This window comes from Dermochelys coriacea, chromosome 5, assembly GCF_009764565.3.
Source record: "Dermochelys coriacea isolate rDerCor1 chromosome 5, rDerCor1.pri.v4, whole genome shotgun sequence".
NCBI classification, from domain to species: Eukaryota; Metazoa; Chordata; order Testudines; family Dermochelyidae; genus Dermochelys; species Dermochelys coriacea.
The window spans coordinates 12,639,693-12,664,522 of NC_050072.1; the positions used below are offsets into that span (position 1 = coordinate 12,639,693).

The 24,830-nt window shown below is 45.2% G+C and overlaps 1 long non-coding RNA gene across 1 annotated transcript; it reads left to right on the forward strand.

Annotated features, from left to right (window-relative positions):
- The first annotated feature begins 6,680 nt into the window (after positions 1-6,680).
- On the forward strand, positions 6,681-20,067 carry LOC122460198. The gene is made up of 8 exons (XR_006281332.1): positions 6,681-7,033; positions 14,015-14,086; positions 14,813-14,919; positions 15,136-15,304; positions 15,636-16,265; positions 16,428-16,637; positions 19,113-19,597; positions 19,812-20,067. It is a non-coding gene; the product is annotated as an uncharacterized LOC122460198 (long non-coding RNA).
- The last annotated feature ends 4,763 nt before the right edge of the window (positions 20,068-24,830 follow it).

Below are 24,830 nucleotides of genomic sequence, written 5' to 3' on the forward strand. Positions count from 1 at the left end.
TCACCACAAAAGGTTTTCCTCCTTCCCCCCCTCCTTCCTGCTGGTAATAGCTCATCTTAAGTGATCACTCTCCTTACAGTGTGTATGATAAAACCCATTGTTTCATGTTCTCTGTGTGTCTATATAAACCTCCCCACTGTATTTTCCACCAAATGCATCTGATGAAGTGAGCTGTAGCTCACGAAAGCTTATCCTCCACAGTATGACAGTGAAAAAAATCCCTCTTGCAGATTGATTTCTTCCCTGTGATTATGTCTACATGAGCTGTGGAGAAGTCGCTGCATTTGTTGGTGATCTCTGTCCCCTCCAATAGTGAGCCTGGAGAGAGGTTTTGTGGTTCCTACCCATCTCTCTCTAGACTGTGCAGAAAAGAAGTCATCTTTCCAGGGATGGGACTATCTCTAATTAAAATAGAAACCACTAGAGATTGGAGGAACAGCTGATCTGAGCTGTGAAACCCAAAACCCACCATGAAACTCAGCCATAATTACTAGATTTTGCCTGACTTCATGTCAAAACCATAACAAACTGAGTTCCTCATGGCTTCCACTCAGGACCCCAAAAGGCAAAGGCAGAAAAGCGTGGAAGGGATCTTTACCTGGCTAGGCTGGACTATTGCAATACAGCCTTCTGAGAACTAGATAGTAGCCTAGTATAGGGACTGACTGGCCGGAGAACCAAGACACCACTTCCCATGAAGGAGTGTTTGCTGCAACCCCAACGGAAGAGTGAGGGACAATACTCAGAAGCAGCTGTGAGAATGCCAAGTTAACCTGCAAAAGTAGCCAGGGACCTGCCTGAGGCCACTACACAAAAGGAAGCAGTCTTGGTCCAACCATAGATTACTAGCCCCATACAGAAATGTCTAAAGGCAGCAGTCCAAACTGCAGCATACAAGGTAGTTGCAGACTCAGAACCTCAGTTGAGGAAAAAACAATGACAACTGCAGATTAGTGGCAGACACCTGGCACCTGGGACTCAGGTCAGAACCAGGATGACTCAGAATGAGCCTCAACCATCAGCTGGCCTGGTGTAGGAGAGCCAGCGGCATGCGGTTTACGGACAACACAAAAGACCACAGGAAACTGTTCAGTTGAAAGAAGGCAGCCACAGGGTGGCAGCAATTCCTCCACCAACAGCGGTAACACAAATAAGGAATGGGAGACTCGTTCGCAGACCAGCACATTTGAAGGAATCTTGAGGTCTAAGAGACTGTAATGGGATGGAGGTAAAGGCTATGCCCCCATGGCGAGCTATGCATTGGGATCTTCTGGCCCCAGCAAGTCAGCAAGCTCTTGTGAAAAAGACAGGCATTTGGGATGAAGTAGCACATCTTGCAGAATGGAATTGCACCTGGAAGTTAGTCTGTGTACACATGACTAGAACACTAAGCTCCAATTACAGCAGATCTGCAAATAGTTGCTTTAATAAAGAGCCATTAGTCAGCACATAATACATAAACCACGCCTTCTGTACAACCCTTTCAAAGGCCAAGAACCTCAAACCACTAGCCTAGTCATCAATTGTCTGTGCATAATAACAGGTTTCAGAGTAGCAGCCATGTTAGTCTGTATTCGCAAAAAGAAAAGGAGTACTTGTGGCACCTTAGAGACTAACAAATTTATTTGAGCATAAGCTTTCGTGAGCTACAGCTCACTTCATCGGATGCATTTGGTGGAAATTTCCACCGATGCATCTGATGAAGTGAGCTGTAGCTCACGAAAGCTTATGACTAACAAATTTATTTGAGCATAAGCTTTCGTGAGCTACAGCTCACTTCATCGGATGCATTCGGTGGAAATTTCCACCGAATGCATCTGATGAAGTGAGCTGTAGCTCACGAAAGCTTATGCTCAAATAATTTCCACCGAATGCATCTGATGAAGTGAGCTGTAGCTCACGAAAGCTTATGCTCAAATAAATTTGTTAGTTCACCGAATGCATCCGATGAAGTGAGCTGTAGCTCACGAAAGCTTATGCTCAAATAAATTTGTTAGTCTCTAAGGTGCCACAAGTACTCCTTTTCTTTTTGCGATCACATGGAATGTGTCCCTCGGAGAGGAAAGGTGACTTGCTACCTGATAGAAACTGAGATGGGCCTGAACCTAATCCCCAAATACAAACATATTTCACAAGCAACCTCACTTTACTTTTTCAACAGCTTATAGAATCATAGAATTGTAGGACTGGAAGGGACCTTGAAAAGTCTTCTGATCCAGTCCCCTTCACTCAAGGCAAGACTAAGTATTATCTAGACCATCCCTGACAGGTGTTTGTCTAAGCTGCTGTTAAAAATCTCCAATGACAGAGATTCCACAACCTCCCTAGGCAATTTATTCCAGTGCTTAACTACCTTAACGGTTAGGAAGTTTTTCCTAATGTCCAAACTAAGCCACCCTTGCTGCAATTTAATCCCATTGCTTCTTGTCCTAGCCTCAGAGGTTAAGCAGAACAATTTTTCTCCCTCCTCCTTGTAACAGCCTTTTATGTGCTTGAAAACAGTTATGTCTCCTGTCAGTCTTCTCTTCTCCAGACTAAACAAATCCATTTTTTTCGATCTTCCCTCATAGGTCATGTTTTCCAGACCATTAATCATTTTTGTTGCTCTTCTCTGGACTTTCTCTGGCTTGTCCACATCTTTCCCGAAGCATGGTGCCCAGAACTGGACATGATACTACAGCTGATGCCTTAATAGTACTGACTAAAGTGGAAGAATTACTACTTGTGTCTTGCTCATAACACTCCTGCTAATACATCCCAGAATGATGTTTGCTTTTTCTGCAACAGTGAGACATTGTTGACTCTCATTTAGTTTGTGATCCACTATGTCCCCTAGATCCCTTTCCGCAGTACTCCTTCCCATTTTGTATGTGTGCAACTGACTGTTTCTTCCTAAGTTGAGTACTTTGCATTTGTCCTTATTGAATTTTATCCTATTTACATCAGACCATTTCTCCAGTTTGTCCAGATCATTTTGAATTTTAATCCTATCCTCCAAAGCACTTGCAACCCCTCCCTACCTGGGATCATCAGCAGACTTTAAAAGTGTACTCTCTGTGCCATCATCTAAATCATTGATGAAGATATTGAACAGAACCAGTCCCAGAACTCATGCCTGCGGGACTCCACTCGATATGGCCTTCCAGCTTGACTATGAACCACTGATTACTCTCTGGGAATGGTTTTCCAACCAGTTATGCAGCCACCTTATAGTAGCTCCATCTAGGTTGTATTTCCCTAGTTTGTTTATGAGAAGATCATGTGAGATGGTATCAAAAGCCTTACTAAAGTCAAGATATCTATCTAATCTTTCTATCTAACGCTCAGTCTAAGGTGCTTATCCGTCACCCATTACCCTACTACCCAAGCACCGAGCAGTCTTTAACATACGTATCGTGGGAGGTAGGGAAGTGCTATTGTCCCTGCCTTACACATAGGAACTGAAGCACTGTGGGGCTAAGGGCCAGATTTTTAAAGATAATTAGGTACCTAATGATGCAGATAGGCACCTAGTGGGGTTTTCAAATGCTGAACTCCCATTGAAATCCCTGGATGCTCTTGACACCATCCTGAATCTTTAGGCACCTAAATACCTTTTAAAATCCTGCCCTAAGAGACTTGCTCAAGGACACCCAGCACAACTTTGGTGCAGCAGGGTGCAGAACCAAGGTCTCCTGGATCCCAAGTTAGTGTCCTTATGTCAAAGGGTGCACCTGCCCTGTAGTGCCCCCTTCTGGCCAAGTGCGTCTCTGCGGAGGCCTGCCTCAGTTTCCTTTTCACTCAGGCTACCTTAAAAAGCCTGCACAGTCCAGACGTTCAAAACGTTCCCCTTTGCTGTGGTCCAATTTACTGAGTACTGCAAAAAGTCTTTCAAAAAGAACTCACTCCCAAAGCCTTCATCCCAGGTTCAGCTGAGCCCAGCGCCTCCCTGAGAGTCACTCTTCCTGCTCTCCCAGTACCTCTCGCCTGGAGTTTGGGCCTTCTCTACAGGCCTCCCCTGCTCGTGTCTTCTCCTGGCTAACTCAGGGCCCTGCAGGAGCCTTCTTACTCCCTGCTGTGTCTACAGGCAACTGCCAGCACCCACAAGCACCTGTCTCCCCCTTCATAGATCCCACCTGGGCAGCAGGTAGTCAGTTCAGGTGCACTGAACCCCAGAGCTGGCTCTAGGCACCAGCAAAACAAGCAGGTGCTTGGGGCGGCACATGACACAAACAGCTCCCTCTCCCAATTCCCTACTTTGGGTGCCCTGAGCAGGCTCACCCGAACTGAGCATGCCCAGTAACCTTCGCTGTTGCCCCTGCCCTCTCTCTGCCCTTACTTCTCCTTACGATTTGCTGCCTCCTCTTTGGAGGGGTTTAAAAGGATCAAGGGGGACAAATCGCAGTGGGGGGGGGGGTGTCAGGATCTGAGCAGGGGGCAGAAATTTACTGGCCAGGTGGGATCAAGCTACTGTAGGTAGTGACAGGAGAGGGGCTGAAGGGGAAAAATCGGGGGGTGGGAGCTGGGGTTAAGCCTGGGGGGGGAGACACTGCCAGACCCTGTGGGGGGACAAAACCCCCGTTTAGGGAGGAGGAGGGGGGGAACAGGGGCCCCCTTGGGATTGAGCCACGTGCTGTGCTCACAGATCTAGGGCTGGGGGGGGGGGGGGCAGATGCTTTTTCCGTTCTCCTCCCAGGACGCTGTATGTCAGCCCCGGAGCAGAGGGCGGGTTCCTGGGGCCAGGTTCTTAAAGGCCCAGGTCTCCCAATCCCTAGACTGTCAATACTCAGACACCGCAGCTCCTCTGAATCGTATCCAAGTGCTGCGGGGCTACGTTACTGCTACAGCCAGGAGTCTGAAGGCTGGGAAATATTGTACAGACACACCCTTCCTCAAACTCTGCCTCTCACATTTTGAATATGTAAAAGAGTCTTCTATCAGTTTCTATGTCTATATGAAATCACTGCAGCGCCCTTCTCTTATATAACGTGCTGAGTTGCTAACTCCCTCCCAGAGCCCACATGTCTGCACCCCCTCCTGTACCCCAATCCCCTGCCCCAGGTCAGAGCCTGCACCCCTCACTAAAACTCCCCATATCCTGCACCCCAACTCCATCCCAGAGCCTGCATCCCAAAAAGGGCCGGATTAATCTTTTGTGGGCCCGGTGCTAAACATATTTGTGGGCCCCCATGGGGGCAATGGGGACATGGGGCAGGGAGGCAGAGTCCTCAGAGCAAGGGGCTGGCTGGGGGCAATGGGAGATGGGTCATGGCACAGCGGGGACAGCCCCGCTCCACTCAGCCCAGTACAAGGGCACTGTTTACAAACTGGGAGCTGCCAGACGCACACTGGCCAGCCCAGCCCCAAGCTGCCATCATGCTTCTTCCCCTTGTGGGCGGGCCCATGCTGCATCATGCTACCCCCTGCCCAGCACCCCTCTGACTCCCTACGCCCAGTGCCACACCACCCAGAGACCCCCACAAGCCCCCCTGCCCAGTGCCCTCCCACAGACCACTATGCCCAGCACAGCCCCACCACCACCCAGAGCTCCCCCACACCTCCTCTCACTGCCCAGTGCCCCCCTACTCGAACATCCCCCACAGCCCTCTCACAACTGCACAGTTCCCTGCCCAGAGCCCCCCCACACAGATCCCCTCACTCCCCAGTGCCCCCCACCGCCACAACTGCAGTGTCCCGCACAGACCCCCCACACTTCCCAGCACCCCGACACACACAGATCTCCCCCACTGCACAGCCCCCCACACACACAGATCTTCCCACCCCCCGCACTGCTCATCACACCCCCCCGCCCCGACGCACTAGAGACCTGCTCTCCCACACCCTGACCCCCGGCCACAATAGCCAGCCCTGATGGGAGGTGACTGTGTCTGCCAGGCTGAGCCTGGGGCAGGATAACTCCAGCCCCTTGGAGTGGTGCAATCAGCTAGGCTGGAGCAGGAGCAGAGCCTACCCGGGCCAGGCTCCCTTAGGACCCACATTCCTGGCAGGACCCACCCAGCTGAGCCCCCCCACACTGTCCCCTGCGACTGGCTGAGACTGGCCCGGTCTCTGCACCAGTCCCAGGTGGCTCTTCCCCCGGGGAGGCGGGTGGGGTCCCACAGGTCCCAGACAGCGGAGACAGCTCAGAGCTGAAGCAGTGCTGGGGAGTGGGGCAGATCCCTGGGACGTGACTCCCGAGATCCCACCCAGCCCACCCAACTCATTGGCCCTGTGGCCAGCAGCCCTGCCGAATCCACATGGTGGCCCCCAGCTGCTGGGTGATGAGCCCCCTACAGGTGTGTGGAACCTGCTGGCTGAGAGCTGCTCACACTGCAAGGCCTGTGTGCTGGACTGCCCCAGGTGTGGAGCCAGACCCGGCTATGCGGATGGGCTAGAGGGGTCTGTAATGGGCTCCTTCCCAGGGTGGGCCTGGAGCCATGGTGCCATTGTAAACCCGGTACTGACCCCAAACCCCCTCCCACAGCAAAGCTCCCTTGGATCTTTTCTGGACGCCACCAAAAAATATAAAAACCTGCTGCCCCAGCGCTACTTTACTGCTACAGAAGACTTGATGCAGTGAAATAATTTCCCTACATTCCATCAAACTCTGCTTCACACATTTTGAGTATTTAAAAGAGTCTATCACTATTTTTGTATGTGAAGTCTCATAACAGTTCACAAATTTTAGGATTGCCTTTTGCTGCATTTATCTTTCCTGTGAATCCAGCCCTTAGAATCCCATGTTCACACATCATTGCTTGTGTGTAGAAGCTGATTCACAAATATTCAGTAAGTGTATTATATGGTGTCATCTTACATCCTTCCCAAGGGCAAAAATCGTCTGCAACAATGAAGGCTTGGACTCATAAGCAGCAGCTGCAGAACTTTTGGATGTGCAAGTCCACATTTCTGCATCTGTGAGCAAAACTCACCAAAATAAAAGCTTACAATGGAGAAGAAAAAATAATTGCACTATGGGGATCTGCAACACCAGATTCTTATTGGTCAATCAGTGGTCTCTCTCCTAAACCAAGGTGGAATGGATTTCTTTAATGTAAGTAGTCACAACATATTGTTAAAGATCATTTCATGCTCAATGCCCTGTTAAGACCTCTGCAGTCACAGATAATACCTGTCTTCTTCGGGAACCAGGGCACAGTATCCAGTCTGTCTGACTCATGAAAGGACACCCCCGCCCCCCTGAACCAAAACTGATCAGAAAAAAAATTTGCATAGATCAGTGAATGGTGGTGTGAGACACACCTAGATTCCTGGTTACAAGTTTCAGGCAACTCCCCTATCCTCATCTGCATTAAAGATATGACAGACTCATCTCAATTAGCATACAGAATGGAGAACAGAGGCCACTCCCCTATCCTCATCTGCATGAAAGATGGGACAACCAGACATCACATTAGCATATAGAATGGGAAAAAAGAAAACTGCACAAAACTTTGGGACCAAAAAAGCAGGGAACAACGGTATCATGGGAGATCTGTGCTCCAGATGTTAATGAACCTATGGTGCACACACCCAGCTCAGCAGTGAGACCAATTCTAGAAGAGAAACCTTGACTGATATCCAAAATACTGAAGCAGCCTGATTTCATGGTCAGCCCCCTGAAGGAACACCAGCCATAGTTAGAAGTGATCAGCTCCTATTGTCTAGCTTAAAGAAATTCCTGGAGTCATCAGTGTACCCATAAACAAATCTAGTGTCCTCCCTTGAACCATTGTATGTTCTCTACAAAACCATCTATTCACGCTCCAGAAAGTTTTCTGATGCGAGCATAGACCCAAATTCTGCCTCATTTCCACAGGGGTTTCATCTACTCCTGACTGATCCAAGACGCTGAGCTATCACCATTGCCTGGGAAGCCTCACGAGTTCAAGCTTCTGGAGTGGGTGAGATCCCCCTTTTTCCCTCTCTGTTTCCTTTGCTACCTCAGGTATTAACCTTTAATAATGTAACTTATTTTGTTTAGGCTCTCCTTGAGTAGTTACCACTATTAGTCCATAAATAACTTTACTCTTGGGTTTGTATCTTCCACATTTATTCTGCAGCAATGCTTCTTTTACCCAAAAATACTCTGGGCTTTGCTCATCAAGTGGGTTACTACCAGTACAATTATGATGTCAGAGTGGGGATAGGGACATGCTAAATCTGGGACAAATAAGGGTGTCAGCTTGAAAGTGCTGTTTGACTCATTCCATTGGGCACACAAGCAATACATTGATAGAATTACACAACCACCCCCCCCAGAAGAGTAACCCTAATAAATGAGCACACCCCAAAGTAACGGGTAAAGCTGGTCACAATTGTTGAACAAACACAGGCAGCACATGACCCTAATCACATGTTAATTGTTGAGTAGTTGCTGTGAAGTAGGGAAACTGAGGCACAGACCTGAGCAAGCTTTCTTTTTCTTTTTCAGACCAAGCTCCTTTAGCAAGGTCTCTCTCTCTCCCTCTCATAGAGTATTTGTCAACCTTCTGTTAAGAAACTGTAGAACTGTGCAATAAGGAGTTAAGAGTTGTGCCTTAAAAATAAAGGTTTTACAGCAATACTGTTAGTAGTGAACGAGGGGTGCTTTACAACAGCTTTATACACAAGCAGTACATTAGTAGAATGATCGGGGGAAAAAACCCAAACAAGTAACCCCAATAAATGAGCATACCCCAAGTAATGGGCAAATCTGGTAAAAGTACACAAATACTTAGGGTCTTCCTGGCTAATTGCACGAATAATCAAGAATCTTTACAATAACTGTATAGTCATTTCTTAAATGGTTTGCATGCCTGTATTCATGGTGATTTATTTATTGCTCCCCATTTCTCTATTGTTTATCTGTGTGGTCTCTGTCTGGTTTTTTTATTTTCTTTGGCTGATATATAAGTAATTTTGCTGGGTGTAAACCAGTTAAGGTGGTGGGATCTAATTTGTTAGATAATCAAGTAACATTATGTTAGGATTGATTAGTTAAATTACAGTAAAATGATCGATTAAACGCATAGCTTAGAATGAGGTGATACTGATATGTATATGTTATAGGGGTTTCTTTATTTCAGATTCTTCAGAATTTCAGAAAACTATATTTTCTCCCAAAAAGTTGCACCAAGCAAAAAATAACCTCTACAACACACATAATTACAAGTAAGTAGAATGTTTCCATGTGCCCCCATGGAGAGGGAGGGAGGGAAGGATTGATAGCTCAGTGGTTTTTGGCATTGGTCTGCCAAACCCAGGATTGTGAGTTCAATCCTTAAGGGGACCATTTACAGATCAGTTTAAAAAAAAAAAAAAAAAAAACCTGTCAGGGACAGTACTTGGTCCTGCTAGTGAAGGCAGGGGACTGGACTCAATGCCCTTTCAAGGTCCCTTCCAGTTCTATGAGATAGGTATATCTCCATATATTGTTAAATATATTAATTATTTGTTTGTTTTCAGAACCCATTATCTTCAAGCAACTCTGCTTTTGTTTTCTTTTTTTAATTGACATTTTTGTGCTGTTACACTTACTGTCCTGAGTCACTATGTCCGATGAAGTGAGCTATAGCTCACAAAAGCTTATGCTCAAATAAATTTGTTAGTCTCTAAGGTGCCACAAGTACTCCTTTTCTTTTTGCGAATACAGACTAATACGGCTGCTACTCTGAAATATGATACATGGTTACAATCTTGTAGGTGATATCCTTATCTCTGATAATATTCAATCTACATTGATCGAATACAGCCATAATTAACAAGCCACAAATACTTCAAAATTATGCACGTCTGCAATTTATTTATGTCTGTCTTGTGACTGGCCTATGAATGATGCATTGTTGATTTAGGTTTACCCTGCTTATAGGTCTGCAATGTACATCTCATACCTTCTAACTCAGTTTTGAGTCTTATATGGATTGATATGCCATGTTTGCACTTAAGTATCTGTTTTCTCTTGTAAATAATTCTCAGGGAAATCTTTTGAGGAAAAAATTGCAAATGTTTTAAGGAGTAGCACATATCCTAAAGGAATGAATAAAGCAGGCAGACTGAACCTGCGTCAATTTGCTGTCAACTTTTCTTTGGAAGGCAAGGAATACTTTTTTTAAGATAATACTGACACATGACACTGGAAACTTCAGCCTGTAAATGATGGTCCTGATGTCCCAACACTGGGATTATTTGGAGTGTTACCCTTACCTTCAAAGGGACTGGAATTGGGATCTCTAGTTTTATTAAAATTTTCCAGAAAATCTCCTTTGCTATCTATGCTGGTGGTGCAACAAACGCAGTGTGCAGTTATTTGAGAAATTAGGATAAATTTTACAAAAAAACGCTATAACTTTGCTTCATTTCTTAAGTATGTTATCCAGTCTGCTGCAAGCACCAACAACAATCACTATAAGTTCAATGAGCAATAATTTCTAACCATACACTAACCACCTGATCAGCATCCTATACAGGAAAACATCAAAAAAGAGCTCTCCAACCTGGAGACTCTCATAAATAACCAACCTTCCATATAAACGTGCTTTACTAAAATAAGACAGGAGATCTACATTACACACTTCACCTCTCTACAAAGGAAAAAGGACTGTAAGCTGTCTAAAATCCTACCTGCCACATGGGGCCACAACAGTGGTACCCCTAACTCACCCAGCAATATCATCAATCTATCCAGCTACACTCTTAGCCCGGCAGAAGAGTCTGTCCTATCTCGGGGACTCTCTTTCTGCCTGCCACCCACCATCATCTGCAGTGATCTGGAAGCCTACTTTCGCCATCTCTGATTCAAAGAATACTTTCAAGATAACACTGAACAGCACAGTGATACACAGATACCCTCCCACCAAGAGCACAAGAAGAACTCCACATGGACTCCTCCTGAGGGTTGAAATGACAGTCTGGACCTATACATAGAATGCTTCCGCCGACGTGCACAGGCAGAAATTGTGGAAAAACAACATAGCTTGCCTCATAACCTAAGTCGTGCAGAACGCAATGCCATCCACAGCCTCAGAAACAACCCTGACATTATAATCAAAGAGGCTGTAAAGGAGGTACTGTTGTCATCATGAACAGGTCTGACTACAAAAAGGAGGCTGCCAGATAACTCTCCAATACCAAATTCTACAGGCCACTTTCCTCAGATCCCACTGATGAATACACTAAGAAACTGCACCATGTACTCAGGACACTCCCTACATTAACACAGGAACAAATCAACACAGAATAACCCCGGTCGGGATTCTAAGGGTATCTATTACCCAAGATCCACAAACCCAGAAACCCTGGATGCCCCATCATCTCGGGCATTGGTACTCTCACTGAAGGTCTGTCCAGATATGTATACTCTCTACTCAGACCCTACACCACTAGCACTCCCAGCTATCTCCATGACACTACTAATTTCCTGAGAAAACTACAATGCATTGGTGATCTTCCAGAAAATCCCGTCCTAGCCACCATGGATGTAGAGGCTCTCTACACAAACATCCCACACACAGATGGAAAACAAGCTGTCAGGAACAGTATCCCTGATGATGTCACAGTACAACTGGTTGCTGAGCTCTGTAACTTTATCCTCGCACAATTATTTCAAATTTGGTGACAATATATTCCTCCAGACCAGTGGCACCACTATGGGCACATGTATGGCCCCACAATATGCCAACATTTTTATGGCTGACCTGGAACAACGCTTCCTCAGCTCTCGTCCAATCATGCCCCTTCTCTACCTATGTTACACTGATGACATCTTCATCATCTGAACCCATGGGAAGGAAACCCTGGAAGAATTCCACCATGATTTCAACAGCTTCTACCCCACCATCAACCTCAGCCTGGACCAATCTACACAGGAGGTCACTTCCTAGACACCACGGTGCAAAGGAGTGATGGTCACGTTAACACCACCCTATACCAAAAACCTACCGACCGCTATGCCTACCTTCATGCCTCCAGCTTCCATCCCAGACACACCACACGATCCATTGTCTACAGCCAAGCACTGAGGTACAACCGCATTTGCTCCAACCCCTCAGACAGAGACCAACACCTACAAGATCTTCACCAAGCATTCTCAAAACTACAATACCCACACGAGGAAATAAGGAAACAGATCAACAGAGCCAGATCTGTACCCAGAAGCCTCCTGCTGCAAGACAAGCCCAAGAAAGAAACCATCAGAACTCCACTGGCTATTACATACAGTCCTCAGCTAAAACCTCTTCAATGCATCATCAGTGATCTACAACCCATCCTGGACAACAATCCCTCACTTTCACAGGTCTTGGGAGGCAGGCTGTCCTTGCTCACAGACCACCTGCCAACCTTACGCATATTCTCACCAGCAACTACATACCTCATCATCGTAACTCTAACTCGTGAACCAATCCATGCAACAAACCTCAATGCCAACTCTGCCCACATATATACACCAGCAACACCATCACAGGACCTAACCAGATCAACCACACCATCACCAGCTCATTCACCTGCACATCCACCAATGTAATATACGCCATCATGTGCCAGCAATGCCCCTCTGCTATGTACATCGGCCAAACTGGACAGTCCCTATGTAAAAGGATAAATGGATACAAATCAGATATTAGGAATGGCAATATACAAAAACCTGTAGGAGAACACTTCAACCTCGCTGGACACACAATAGCAGATTTAAAGGTAGCCATCCTGCAGCAAAAAAACTTCAGGATCAGACTTCAACAAGAAACTGCTGAGTTTCAGTTCATTTGCAAATTTGACACCGTCAGCTCAGGATTAAACAAAGACTGTGAATGGCTCGCCAACTACAAAAGCAGTTTCTCCTCCCTCAGTGTTCACACCTCAACTGCTAGAAGAGGGCCTCATCCTCCCTGATTGAACTAACCTCGTTATCCCTAGCCTGATTCTTGCTTGCATATTTATACCTGCCTCTGGGAATTTCCACTACATGCATCCGACAAAGTGGGTATTCACCCATGAAAGCTTATGCTCCAAAACGTCTGTTAGTCTATAAGGTGCCACAGGACTCCTTGCTGCTTTTACAGATCCAGACTAACATGGCTATCCCTCTGATACTTAACTATACACTGAAATTCCTCCCTTGTAGTCAAGGCATTATGAATCATACTGTATATAGATGTCTTTGGTAGGCATAGCCTTATAATTAATGAATGACTTTGCAAATAACCGGTCATAGTTTAAGTGCAACACGTTGTCCCCACCCCAACCCTGGCAGAAGCCGCAGGGCAGCAGGGGAAGCCCCTATGCCCGAATCCGTCTCCAGCAGAAGTGCCTGGTGTGACAGGAGAATCCACAGCACCCCGCTCCTGGTCCCCTACAGAACCGCAGCATCCAAACCCCCGCCACAGCCCTGGGACTGGAGGAGTTCTCACTCCCTAGTACAGCCATGGAGCTGTGACACAGGGACAGAGCTTCTCCAGTCCTGGGGCTATGTGGAGAGCGGGATGGGTGGGAAATGATCAAAGGAGTTGTGGGGCAGCAAAATGGTGGGGAGCCTAGGTGGAACATGGCTGAGATCCTGGGGAAGAGGACAAAAGTAACAGGGCCATAGGTGGTGCAGCCGGCAGACAGGGTGGGTAGGGGCCCAACAATTGCTCTGGCCCAGGGCCTCGAGAAACCATAATCATCCCCCATGCTCCATCTTCTATGATCAACAGAGGGGACATTGTTCCATTCTGCAAAAGGACGAAAGGTTGTCGTTGTGTATACCATGAAAGAAGCCCTACAACTCTTTGAAAGGTATCATGACAGTCTATTCGGTGGACATCTAGGAATATTCAAAATGAGGAGTATGCTGACATCAAAATACTATTGACCAGGGATGACAAAAGATATTGCCAATTGGGTATGTAAAATAGTGAAACTAAATCTTGAAGAATGCTATTTACAATTGAAATAGAAGTTCAAAATGTATTAAAGAAATATAAAAATATATTTGGTGTGCAAATGTGAACTCTGTTCCCTGGAAATACTATTTCCATAACGAAATGTTAATATCATCATATTGTTCCATCAAAAACAGGTTGCACGATGTCTGACTTGCCAGAAAGAGGGAAAGGAATTAAATCTGGATACCACCTTGAAAAGTATAAAGGTGAATTTTGGAATCAGACACATTATTGTTTATCCTTATCCATTGTTATTTCTGTGATACAATGAGGCTTTGATTTTGAAACGAGTCCAATGCATACAAGTAGCACAGTATAGTGCAGCAATTACCTCTAATGCACCTTTGCACTGGCTGGGGATATTTCTTCAGCTTTACTCTTGTATTGTTTTCCATAACCCATTCCTGTACTTATTTTTGTTTGTTTGTTTTTTCTTTCTTTCTTTTTCTTCTGTATTTAAAAGTGGGCTTTACATTCTCTGCTTATTACATATGGGTGGAAGCCTTTCCACTTAGAAGTAAGTCAGCATCTGAGGTGACAAAGGGCATGTACAAAACGATTGTTCGACGTGGATGCCCACAGCGGATACTGACAGATCTTGGTCCGGAATTCAATAAGGTAATGACTGGTTTTTTTCTGGTTATTTGTACTATGTAATCAAACTCACTCTCAGGTCACCCATTGATCTCAAACAATCACCATACTCTTTTTTTATAAACTTCTGTTGGTCATCATCAGTGTTGCTATAAAATTATTTTTCGGTGTCTTCATATCTAACAAAGAAACGCACAACTACTTGTTTCCAAAACAAATATTAAAAGATAGGCTATTCCTGTTGCTAATTACACATAAAAGTAGTGGCAAATACACAAAGGGACATTCCTTAACACAAGTCTGTATGTAAGTTTATGGTGTAACTTATTTTCTTTCAGTTTAACCTGTATATTTGTGAAAGATTGAGAATAGAATGTAGCTTCATCAGCCTGTACCACCCACAAACCAATGGCTTGGCTGAAAACGCTAATAAATCCATAAAAAGGTAAGTGAATGGGTGGGAATATTACCATAATAATGGCAAGTAAAGTGTGCTATGCAAGATGATGCAACTCACAAAAAAAATCTTCAAAAGCAATGTGTTACATGGAAAGTCTTTTTCATTATGTATTACACCTTTTTGATTATGTATGATCTGTTTCAGTCAAGTACGTGTGACTTTCTTTTTTTAAACAAACTAATCAATGAGCATTTGTTATAGAGCATTGAGGAAGATGGTTGATGACAATGGGAGTAATTGGGATGAATTACTTGACCCCATTTTGTTTTCTTTGCAAACTAATGTATACGCAACAACAAAAATTTCACCCTTTCGACTAATGTTTTGTGCTGACCCAGTGTTTCCAGAAGAAGTCTCAGAGAATTACACGGTAAGTGTATCAGAGTAGCAGCTGTGTTAGTCTGTATTCGCAAAAAGAAAAGGAGTACTTGTGGCACCTTAGAGACTAACAAATTTACTTGAGCATAAGCTTTCGTGAGCTACAGCTCACTTCATTAGATGCATCCACTGAATGCATCTGATGAAGTGAGCTGTAGCTCACAAAAGCTTATGCTCAAATAAATTTGTTAGTCTCTAAGGTGCCACAAGTACTCCTTTTCTTTTTGGTAAATGTATATTATTACCAGCACCTTTCATGTACACATGGCATTCAGTGTGTCTTCATTTTACAAATACAACTCCTTCTCCATTTGTTTACAAAGATCCCAGATATGAATACATTTGGGGAAGATTTCTGCAAAGAGTACAGCATAAATATGAAATCAAGACATGATGCTGACATTGCACTGGCCCTAAGTAACATTTCTAAAGCACAAGAAAAACAACAAAGACATTATGCTAAAAGAAAGAATTCTAAATATGGGGAAATAACATTTGATGTTGGGGACTCTGTTCTGTTATGCTAGAAAGAGAACAAGAAAAGGAGGAGTACTGGAACCTAGGTATATTGGACCATACAAAATTACAGCTGTTGAAGGTAAGAGCGTGAAATTACAAACCATTGCAGGGAAACGGTTAAGAACCATGTACAGTATCGCACATTTAAAACCATTTAAAGAGCCACCAACATTAGCTGCTGAAAGCACATCAGAGGGAAAAATCGGAACTGAAATTGCAGTTGGTGACACTGAACCAGAAACACCCACAGAAGAGATTAGAAAAATGGATGGCACTGTATCTCACGACAGCACAGTGAAAAACAGAGGTCACAGCAATGGAAGAAGGGGAGTATATAGGGCAAGATGTTTCAAACAATGATACAAGTGATGCTGATGACAATTTTGATGACATGCTTATGGAGGAGGTGGAAGACAAGCAATGGATTCTGAAAGGTAATTTGTTACCACATCTTTCTTAAACAGATTAACATACTTCATATATGGAACTATGTTAAAGGTTTTCATGTACAAAATGGCGGCATTCACAGTAATAAAACAGAGAAAAAGGAAACTGTATTACCATGCATGTCATATGTGCTAATATTTTTTTCCTAGTCAAATGTATAATGACCGGCAAACACACAGAGAGACTGGAGGCCAAAGTGAGAAACATAAAATTGTATGGCTCTTCATTTCATTGCCTGAAACTGAGAAGTTAGATAAGTGATGAGGTACATTTAAGTACCACTAAACATGTATTTGTTAATAGGATTGATTCATCAAATATTATTGAAATTGTGCCTTTTCTTTCATCATGTGTTGTAGGTTATTGCTGCATATTTGAGCTGTGTGGTTGAGAAAGCAGATGGAAAGGTAGGCTACTTACTGTGATGGTACATGAAATTATACATTGATTCAATAAGTAAACAATCACGTGAATATGTGGCACAACATATTTAAGTACAAATACCCTTGAAATATCAACATAAACCTGAAATTGAAACATTTCAGTGTATTTACTGCTCCCAAACATTTACTGAAATATATTTGGAGGTGCATATTGGACACACAATACTAGACTAACTGAGGGCCACAGTTAGTGGCTGTACAGTTTTGCTGTATAGTTCAGTGGGTCCATTAATTAAACACAAGTATGCCAACAGCTTAGTCAGTTTTTACATTAAGTAAGATAGAGCACATTGATTACAAATCTTTTTGTTTTTACAGGACTCTTTTACATATCTGATTTGTAACACTAAGGATCCTTTGCATGTCTGTCTATATTAAATTCATTATGTTCTTGATGTGCCAGAATTTATTAATGCATTAATAATTTTGTTGACTGTCAACAGGTACAAGCCATCTCATCAGTAGTTTCCACTCTCATTCTCTCAGGCAGAGCTCCACAAATGAAAGTGAAGATAAATGCTAACACACTTCCATACGTAGCATGAGCAAAGCACAATTTCATTCAGTGAGTTAAACACAGTGTGAAATAGCAAATACAATGCTATGTTTGATGTGGAGGAATACTCTAATAGTAATACATGTAATGAAATTGGGAGATACAGTGTAATGTACATTTCATGGTTTGCTTCACTGGAAACTATAATTGCATTTCTAATTTTTTTTAAATAAATACAGAGTGAATTACTTTAAAATGATATATTATTGCTTCCCTACCACACACCAGGTCATTGGGTTCTTGCAGTAAGATGTTTTGTCTTGTACTTCTGGATTATGGGCAATGAATGTGGTATTAAATAAGAGTTTGTAACACAACTATGGTAGCAGTGATATAATTTCCTGCATTGCGGGTTTTCAGTGAGTTCAGTGCATGCAAAGGAAAGTGGAATGTGAATGTTAAAAATAAAATGCTTCTGTCAAGTTACATTGTTAATGTAACTTGGAAGAATATATTCTGTATTGAATTGATCAAGGATTTCACAATATGCTTTTCTCTTGTGTATTGCTGAGACATTACAAACGAGAATATGTTAATTGCATAATGATTTTTGATACATCAGTATAAAATTTTTGAAATAATCACATTACTAATATAAATTGTGAATATATTTACACTTACAGATAGCCTTGATGAAAAAAAAAGGAATTGTTAATAATTTATCCTTTGTGTGATGAGATGAGATATGAAAGAACATGCCTGAGGAATTGGAGGTGATTTATTAGATACTTACTTTTACAGTGGACATGAATTGTTCCACTGAAAATTTTGTTAAAGGGAATGTAACAATAGTGAGATTAATATCTTCCTGTTATCTACAAATAAAAAATTGAAACAGCGTGTACTTGTACTAAATATGCTTACTAATGGACTTTGAGTGAACTTGTGTGATTTGACTCTGGGGAACGACTTCACAGAATGTGGACACGAAACAGTAGCATGTTGCATGATTGAGAATGTGTTATTATCAACATGGGGCACAGCAAATCAGGTGATACATTGTGTAAGAGTCAGACAATCATATGAAAGCAAGTGTGTATATATGTGAGCAATAAGTCATTTAAATCATGAAGTAAAAAGAGCTAGAATTGATTTGTATCTTTGTCTGGAAACCGGTGGGGGAGGGGGGGAAGAGGAAAGAAAAGTTCATTTATGCAGTCCGCTAATGTACTCTCTAAAAATTTCAGAAACTTCATCAAACGATTAACTAGAAAGTCCTCATCTGATTGGAATAGTAAAATTGTTCAACATCGCAGACAAAGTGATGGCCACAACTGCGGACCACTCATCTTCAAGGTATTGAATACCAAATTGCCATTATCATTTGTTATGTACGTGTAATTATCCAGGATGAAAGTAAATGCCAGAGATTACCCGTGTGCACTGCATTGGCATCCTTGCCAAGGTGTGTGGGGTGGGCTTGTGGCCCCCAGAAGGGATGGGTTCTCCGGCGGAAGGTGCAGTGCTGGGGGGCCAGATTCCACCGGCCAGCCCTTCCTGACAGCTGCTGCTGCAGTGGCCAGGAGCACCAGGCCCTTGTAAATTGCCAGAATACAGGGCCCCTTTTGCTCCCCCACTGTCAGCGGCCATGCCAGTAGCATGCAACAGCATTGCCGGACCCTATGGCAGGGCCACTGATGCCGGGGGGTAGGGGGGAGAAGAATGGGATAAAGGGGGCAGCGACGTTAAAGCATAAAGCACTGCCACAGCGGAAGTGTAATGCCAGTGGCCCGTTCTTAGAAACGTATTTGCAGCACAAAGACATCAGTATGGTAGAAACAACACAACAGGCTAATACTGCATTTAGAAGACATATAGCAATTCTTCTAATGAAGGAGTCAGGTAATTACTTTCTACCATGTACTGTGGACTTATTAGGCACATGTGAAGATAACAGGAAGAGTGGAATTATGTCACGTAGCAGACAGTTATCTTAATACCCCTAAAGTAGGATATATCACAGGTTTGGTTCTGTAATAGTGACTATGAATCAATAATATCTTTAAGTACACAAAAATTTGAATGGGGTGAATGGTTGCTATTGATCGAACAGTTGAATGAAATTGGTATTCTTATATACAGGTGCAGTAAAGTAAAAATTTGAGAAAATATGACTCACAAAAAAGAAAAAGATTGTTCAAACCAGTGACTGGATTAAAATATTGACATTAATTAATAAATCAAGATTTGCATTTTCAGTGTTGGTCATAACATATTCATCATTTCATAGCTCTATATTTATTTTTAAGAAAACGTGGAGGACTACTGCATATACTGCAACCTTGCCAACTGTGAAAAGGAAGGTGAGGATTGCACGATGGTAAGAAACACAGAATTGTATGAGAAATAAATGCCATAAACTGCATCAGGATCATGATTTGTGGAAAAATTCCACATCAGTAAACATTTTCATCATGCTGATAGGCATATGTTAGGTAATGCTGACATGTGGAAGGAATAGCATGAGTGAATGCAAAGTATGTGTAACATTATAACTTCTGTGATTTCATTTTCTCAATTGTTACTTATCAAAGTTCCAGTGTGATTCTTGCAAGAGGTGGGCACATATGCCCTGCATTACAGAAGGAACCAATCAAGACTACCTGACTGAGGAGAAGAAAGAGTACAACTGCAAAAATTGTGCATAGTTCCCTTCTTTACCAAAAAAAAAAACAAAAAAAAAACAACAACAAAAAACATTATATTTAAATGCCTCTTGTTCCAAACATAATGCAACCAAAAGAAAAATTTTTATTTATATACCAGATTACAATAATAAATGTTTTTTATTTGAAACCAATTATTCTCGGTATTTGTGTCCTTGTGTACAATGCAAATTATAAAAGAAGCAAGGAGGAAGCAAATCGTGAGTGTTTTCGACCAAAAACCCCATCCCTCCTGATTCGTAATCCCTGGATCAGGCGGTAAAATCAATTTGGCACATTAGCAAGGAGGAAGCAAATCGTGAGTGTTTTTGACCAAAACCTGCATCCCTCCTGATTTGCAGCCATCCCTGGACCCAGGGACAGGTGCATGGGCAGCCAAGTCATTGGAAATAAGGAAGGAGGAAGCCAATGAAAAAAATCAAAGGGGCCACTCTGGTATCACCTTGGGCTCATGGGCATGCTCCATACCCCCAAACCTTACCTCACTTTTCACGTACTCACACGCAAAATGAAGCAGCATGCTTCAATCATCAAATACATCAACTGCACACATTAGCTAGGAGGAAGGGAATTGAGAGTGTTTTCGACCGCAAAACCCCATCACTTCCGATTCACAACCTCTGGACCAGGCAGTAAAATCAATTTGGCACATTAGCAAGGAGGAAGCAAATAGTGAGTGTTTTCGACCAAAAACCCCATCCCTCCTGATTTGCAACCCTGGCAGTGGTAGCAAGTCCTGAGAAGTAGCCAAGATGGTGGCATTTGCGGGGTGGAAACTGCACTTAGTTGCAAAAGGGGAGGGTTGCTAGCCATGCCGCCCCAAGAAATGTGCCCCCGCCACCCCAGTTCGCCTCCGCCTGCTCCCCTGAGTGCACCGCTGCCACTCCGATTCTCCCCCCTCCCTCCCTCCCTCCCAGGCTTGCCACATGCCAAACAGCCATTTCGCGCAGCAAGCCTGGAAGGGAGGGAGGAGAAGCCGAGAGGTGGCGCTCTCGGGGGAGATGGTGGTGGTGGAGCCGAGGCGAGCTGGGGCTGGGAGCGGTTCCTTTACCGCCCACCCCGTTACTTTCTGTGCTCCCCCCCAACCCTCGCTCCCCTCCGCTCCGCCTGCTCCCCTGAACGCGCTGCCTCTCCCTCGACTGAGAGGGAGAGGGGAGAAGTGGAGCAGCGGCATGTTCAGGGGAGCAGGCAGAGTGGAGGGGAGCGAGGGCGGGGGATTGCAGGGGGGGAGCCGCAGGAAGCAATGGGAGGGGAAATGCGGCACATGGGGAGGAGGCGGGGCGGGGGATTTGGGGAAGGGGCTGGGAAGGGGTCAAGGGGCATGAAAATAAAGCGGGGGCAGCCAAAATTTTTTTTGCTTAGGGCAGCAAAAATCGTACAGCTGGCCTTGCTGAACCCCACTCCCTCTTAAAGGGGCCAGTCAGCCTGTGACAGCAAACCACTAGTGCCTATGCCATTATCCATCCTTGAGCTGTCTATTCCTCCCTACTTGCTCTACCTCACCCCGACTTAAAAATATCAGACCCTGCTTTTGCTCACTGTATAATGTGCTCAAATCCTTTTTATTTCAACCTTTCTCTCTCCTTTCCCCATGACATCCCTTTGTCCGTCTTCATGTTTTGTCTAATTTAGATTGTAAATTCTTCAGGACAGGGACCACAGGCTAGATTCTTCTGACCACTGTGGTAAGCAGTGCAAAGTGGACTTAAAGCTGCTGTGGGAGATATCTAGTGGAGAATTCTCTCTGTGCAATTCCCCACCCATGTAGGACTCAGCCTACAACTCATCTCCTGCTATTCCCACTTGTGCATCCTTCATAGAGCCCACTCAGCTCCATTTCATGTTCCTTTTGTCTCCCTTTCCACCTCTTATGCCACTCTCTCTGCATGGAACAGCTTCTGCCCTCCTGCGTGGCTTGGCTCTTCTCCTTCGTATCCATCTCAAGATGAACCAGAGCCTTCCTCTATGAACTGTCAGTCAGGTGCTCCACAGCAGATCAGGACATATAAAATTAAACCCCCAAGAAGTGAAGGTACTATGCGAGTGCAAATTATTGCAATCCATCATGTGCTGAGAACTAAAAAAAATTCTCAAAAAATTCTCTCCCTTGTCTTATTCGCCACTAATCCTGCTTCCAGGAATTGGTCATAACTTATCGTGTTATCTGGATGAATTAGACAGTAAGATCTTCTGGGTGGGGACTATATCTTACTTTATCCTTTAAGTACCATGCAAGCTTATGGTGCTATAAAGGTTACATTATTCCAAAACTAGAGATTGAAAGAAGCTAATGGATCTCACAGTCGTGTCATCATGGTATTGGCACAGTTCAGATCTACTGGCTCAGCTGACCGATCCAGGTGCCATCAGCATAGGCCTGGAAATGATGCCAGCCTACCAAAATACATGCCTATAAGTGATCTACATGAGGGCAGCATTCAGCACATTAGAGAATTATGGGACACTGCAATGCTATGCCCTTAGGAAAGGTTCTGCCATCAATCAGCACTGAAATCCTCCATCCACAACAAGAAAGTTCTACACATGAAACGAGACCACAGAACATGCTCCAAGGACAAAGTCTGGGATCCAGGGCACCAATCGGGGGGGCAGGGGAGGACAGGCGCCCCCTTCAAGTTTCATACAGGAGGTGTGCAAGTTCCCAGGTGGAGCTCTTAACTACAGCACTGCATTAGTGTCAAATCTAAGTTCTCCAGAGGAGAGGTGCGTCTGGGGAAGGGAGTCAGTATTTTGTTTACAAACATAGCATCATAGAATATCAGGGTTGGAAGGGACCTCAGGAGGTCATCTAGTCCAACCCCCTGCTCAAAGCAGGACCAATCCCCAACTAAATCAAGAGCAGGACCAATCCCCAATAGAGGCAGGGCGATTCAGATAAGAAAGGGCTGATGATTAAATTAAAGATATGGAAGTTTAGCCCATAAAAGAGGAATCCCTCTCTGGAGGGGGGAAAGGGAGGAGGGGTTGTTTTAGAGAGGGGGCTCAGAAAAAATACCGCAAAGCCTAGGTTACATTCAGAAAAGGGGACGATTTGGGGGCATAGGTGAAAAGAAGGGGTCAAATCCAGGGCAGGGCTAGCAGTGTATAGAGAAGTTCCCATTCTACCTGTGGTACTTATGTGGCCCCATCACCATAATATCTGAGGCGGCGCCTCGCAATGTCTAACTCAGGGGTCGGCAACCTATGGCATGCATGCCAAAGACGGCACGCGAGCCAATTTTTAATGGCACACTGCTGCCTGCCGGGGCAGCAGCAGCGTGCTATTAAAAATCCTGCCCTGCCCGGCCTGGCTCGGCCCAGCCCAGCCCGTTCTTCTCTGCCCCCTGCCCCCTCCTGCGGGGGCAAGGGGGCAGAAGCTTGGTCCTGCCAGCTCCCCTGCCTTTTCCCGCAGTGTACTGGGTTCCTGCCCTTCCTCCTCCTCTTCGTCCCTCCCTCCCTGCCAGCTGATCAGCTGATGGCCCTTGCAAGGGGGTGCGGGAAGAGTGGGGTCCTCGTGCTCGCTGCTCCCGGCGGAGGCAGAGAAGAAGCGGGGGCAGGGCCTTGGAGAAGGGGGGGTGGAAGTGGGGCATACTCCCTCCAGCCCCCTGCCGTGAGCACCCCACGACCCCAGCCCACACCTCCAGCCCTCTTCCCTGACCACCCCTCCCACACACCCAGCCCTCTGCCCTGAGACCTGCAGCCCCGCACACACCCCAGGCCCCTGCCCTGAGCTCTGTACCCCCCTCACACACACCCAGCCCTCTGCTTGACTCCTTCTCCCCCCCCCACGATCCCAGCCTTGACTCTGGCACCCCTACACATACCCAGCCCCTCCACACCCCATGCCCTGACACCTGCACCCCCCTCACAGGCTCCCAGCACTCTGCCCTGACTCTTGCACCCCCCACATACCCAGCCCCCCCCACCCCATGCACCCCCCACATCCTCACCCTGAGCACCACACAGGAGCTCCTGCACCGCCCTCCCCCCCACACACACATTCCCACCTACATCCCTCCCACCAGATGGGAGCTGCCCAGGTAAGCACTCCACACCTAAACCTCCTGCCCCAACCCTGAGCCCCCTCCCTTATTCTAGCTCCTGGCCAGACCCTACACCCCAACCCCCAGCCTGCTCCTTCACCCCCAGCCCTGTGCTCAGTGCACTCCCACCCTCAGCTCAGTGCAGAGAGAGAGAGGAAGAGACTGGCAAGAACCAGGGAGAAGGTAGGTACCCACTGTATGTGGGCAGGGCCGGGACCCCAGACTGGCAGCGGGCTGAGCGGGTCCAGCAGCTGGGATCCCAGCTGGCAGGAGCCGGCGGATGGAACCCCTGAGTGGCAGCAGGCTGAGCTGCTCAGCCCACTGCTGGTCTGGGGTTCTGGCTGCCGGCCCCTTGCCAGCCGGGGTCTCAGGTGAACGGAACCCCAGACCAGCCGCGGGCTGAGCGGGCCAGCGGCATAAGATCAACATATTAGTTTAATTTTAAATGAAGCTTCTTAAACATTTTGAAAACTTTGTTTATTTTACAATACAATAGTTTAGTTATATAATATACAGACTTTTATAGGGAGAGAGATCTTCTAAAAAACATTAAAATGTATTACCGGCACGTGAAACCTTAAATTAAAGTGAATAAATGAAGCCTCGGCACACCACTTCTGAAAGATTGCCAACCCCTGGTCTAACTTATTTCTCGTCCCAGCCCCTGGCTGAGATAGAGCATTACTGTTATCCCATTGTACAGATGGGGCACCGAGGCACACGCAGACTAAAGGCCAAATTTTCAAAGGTATTTAGGCACCTAATGAGATTTTCAAATGCACTTCGAAGGTTTGGTGCTTTGTAAACCACACTAGATATCTAGCTGCATCTTTGGGTGCCTAAA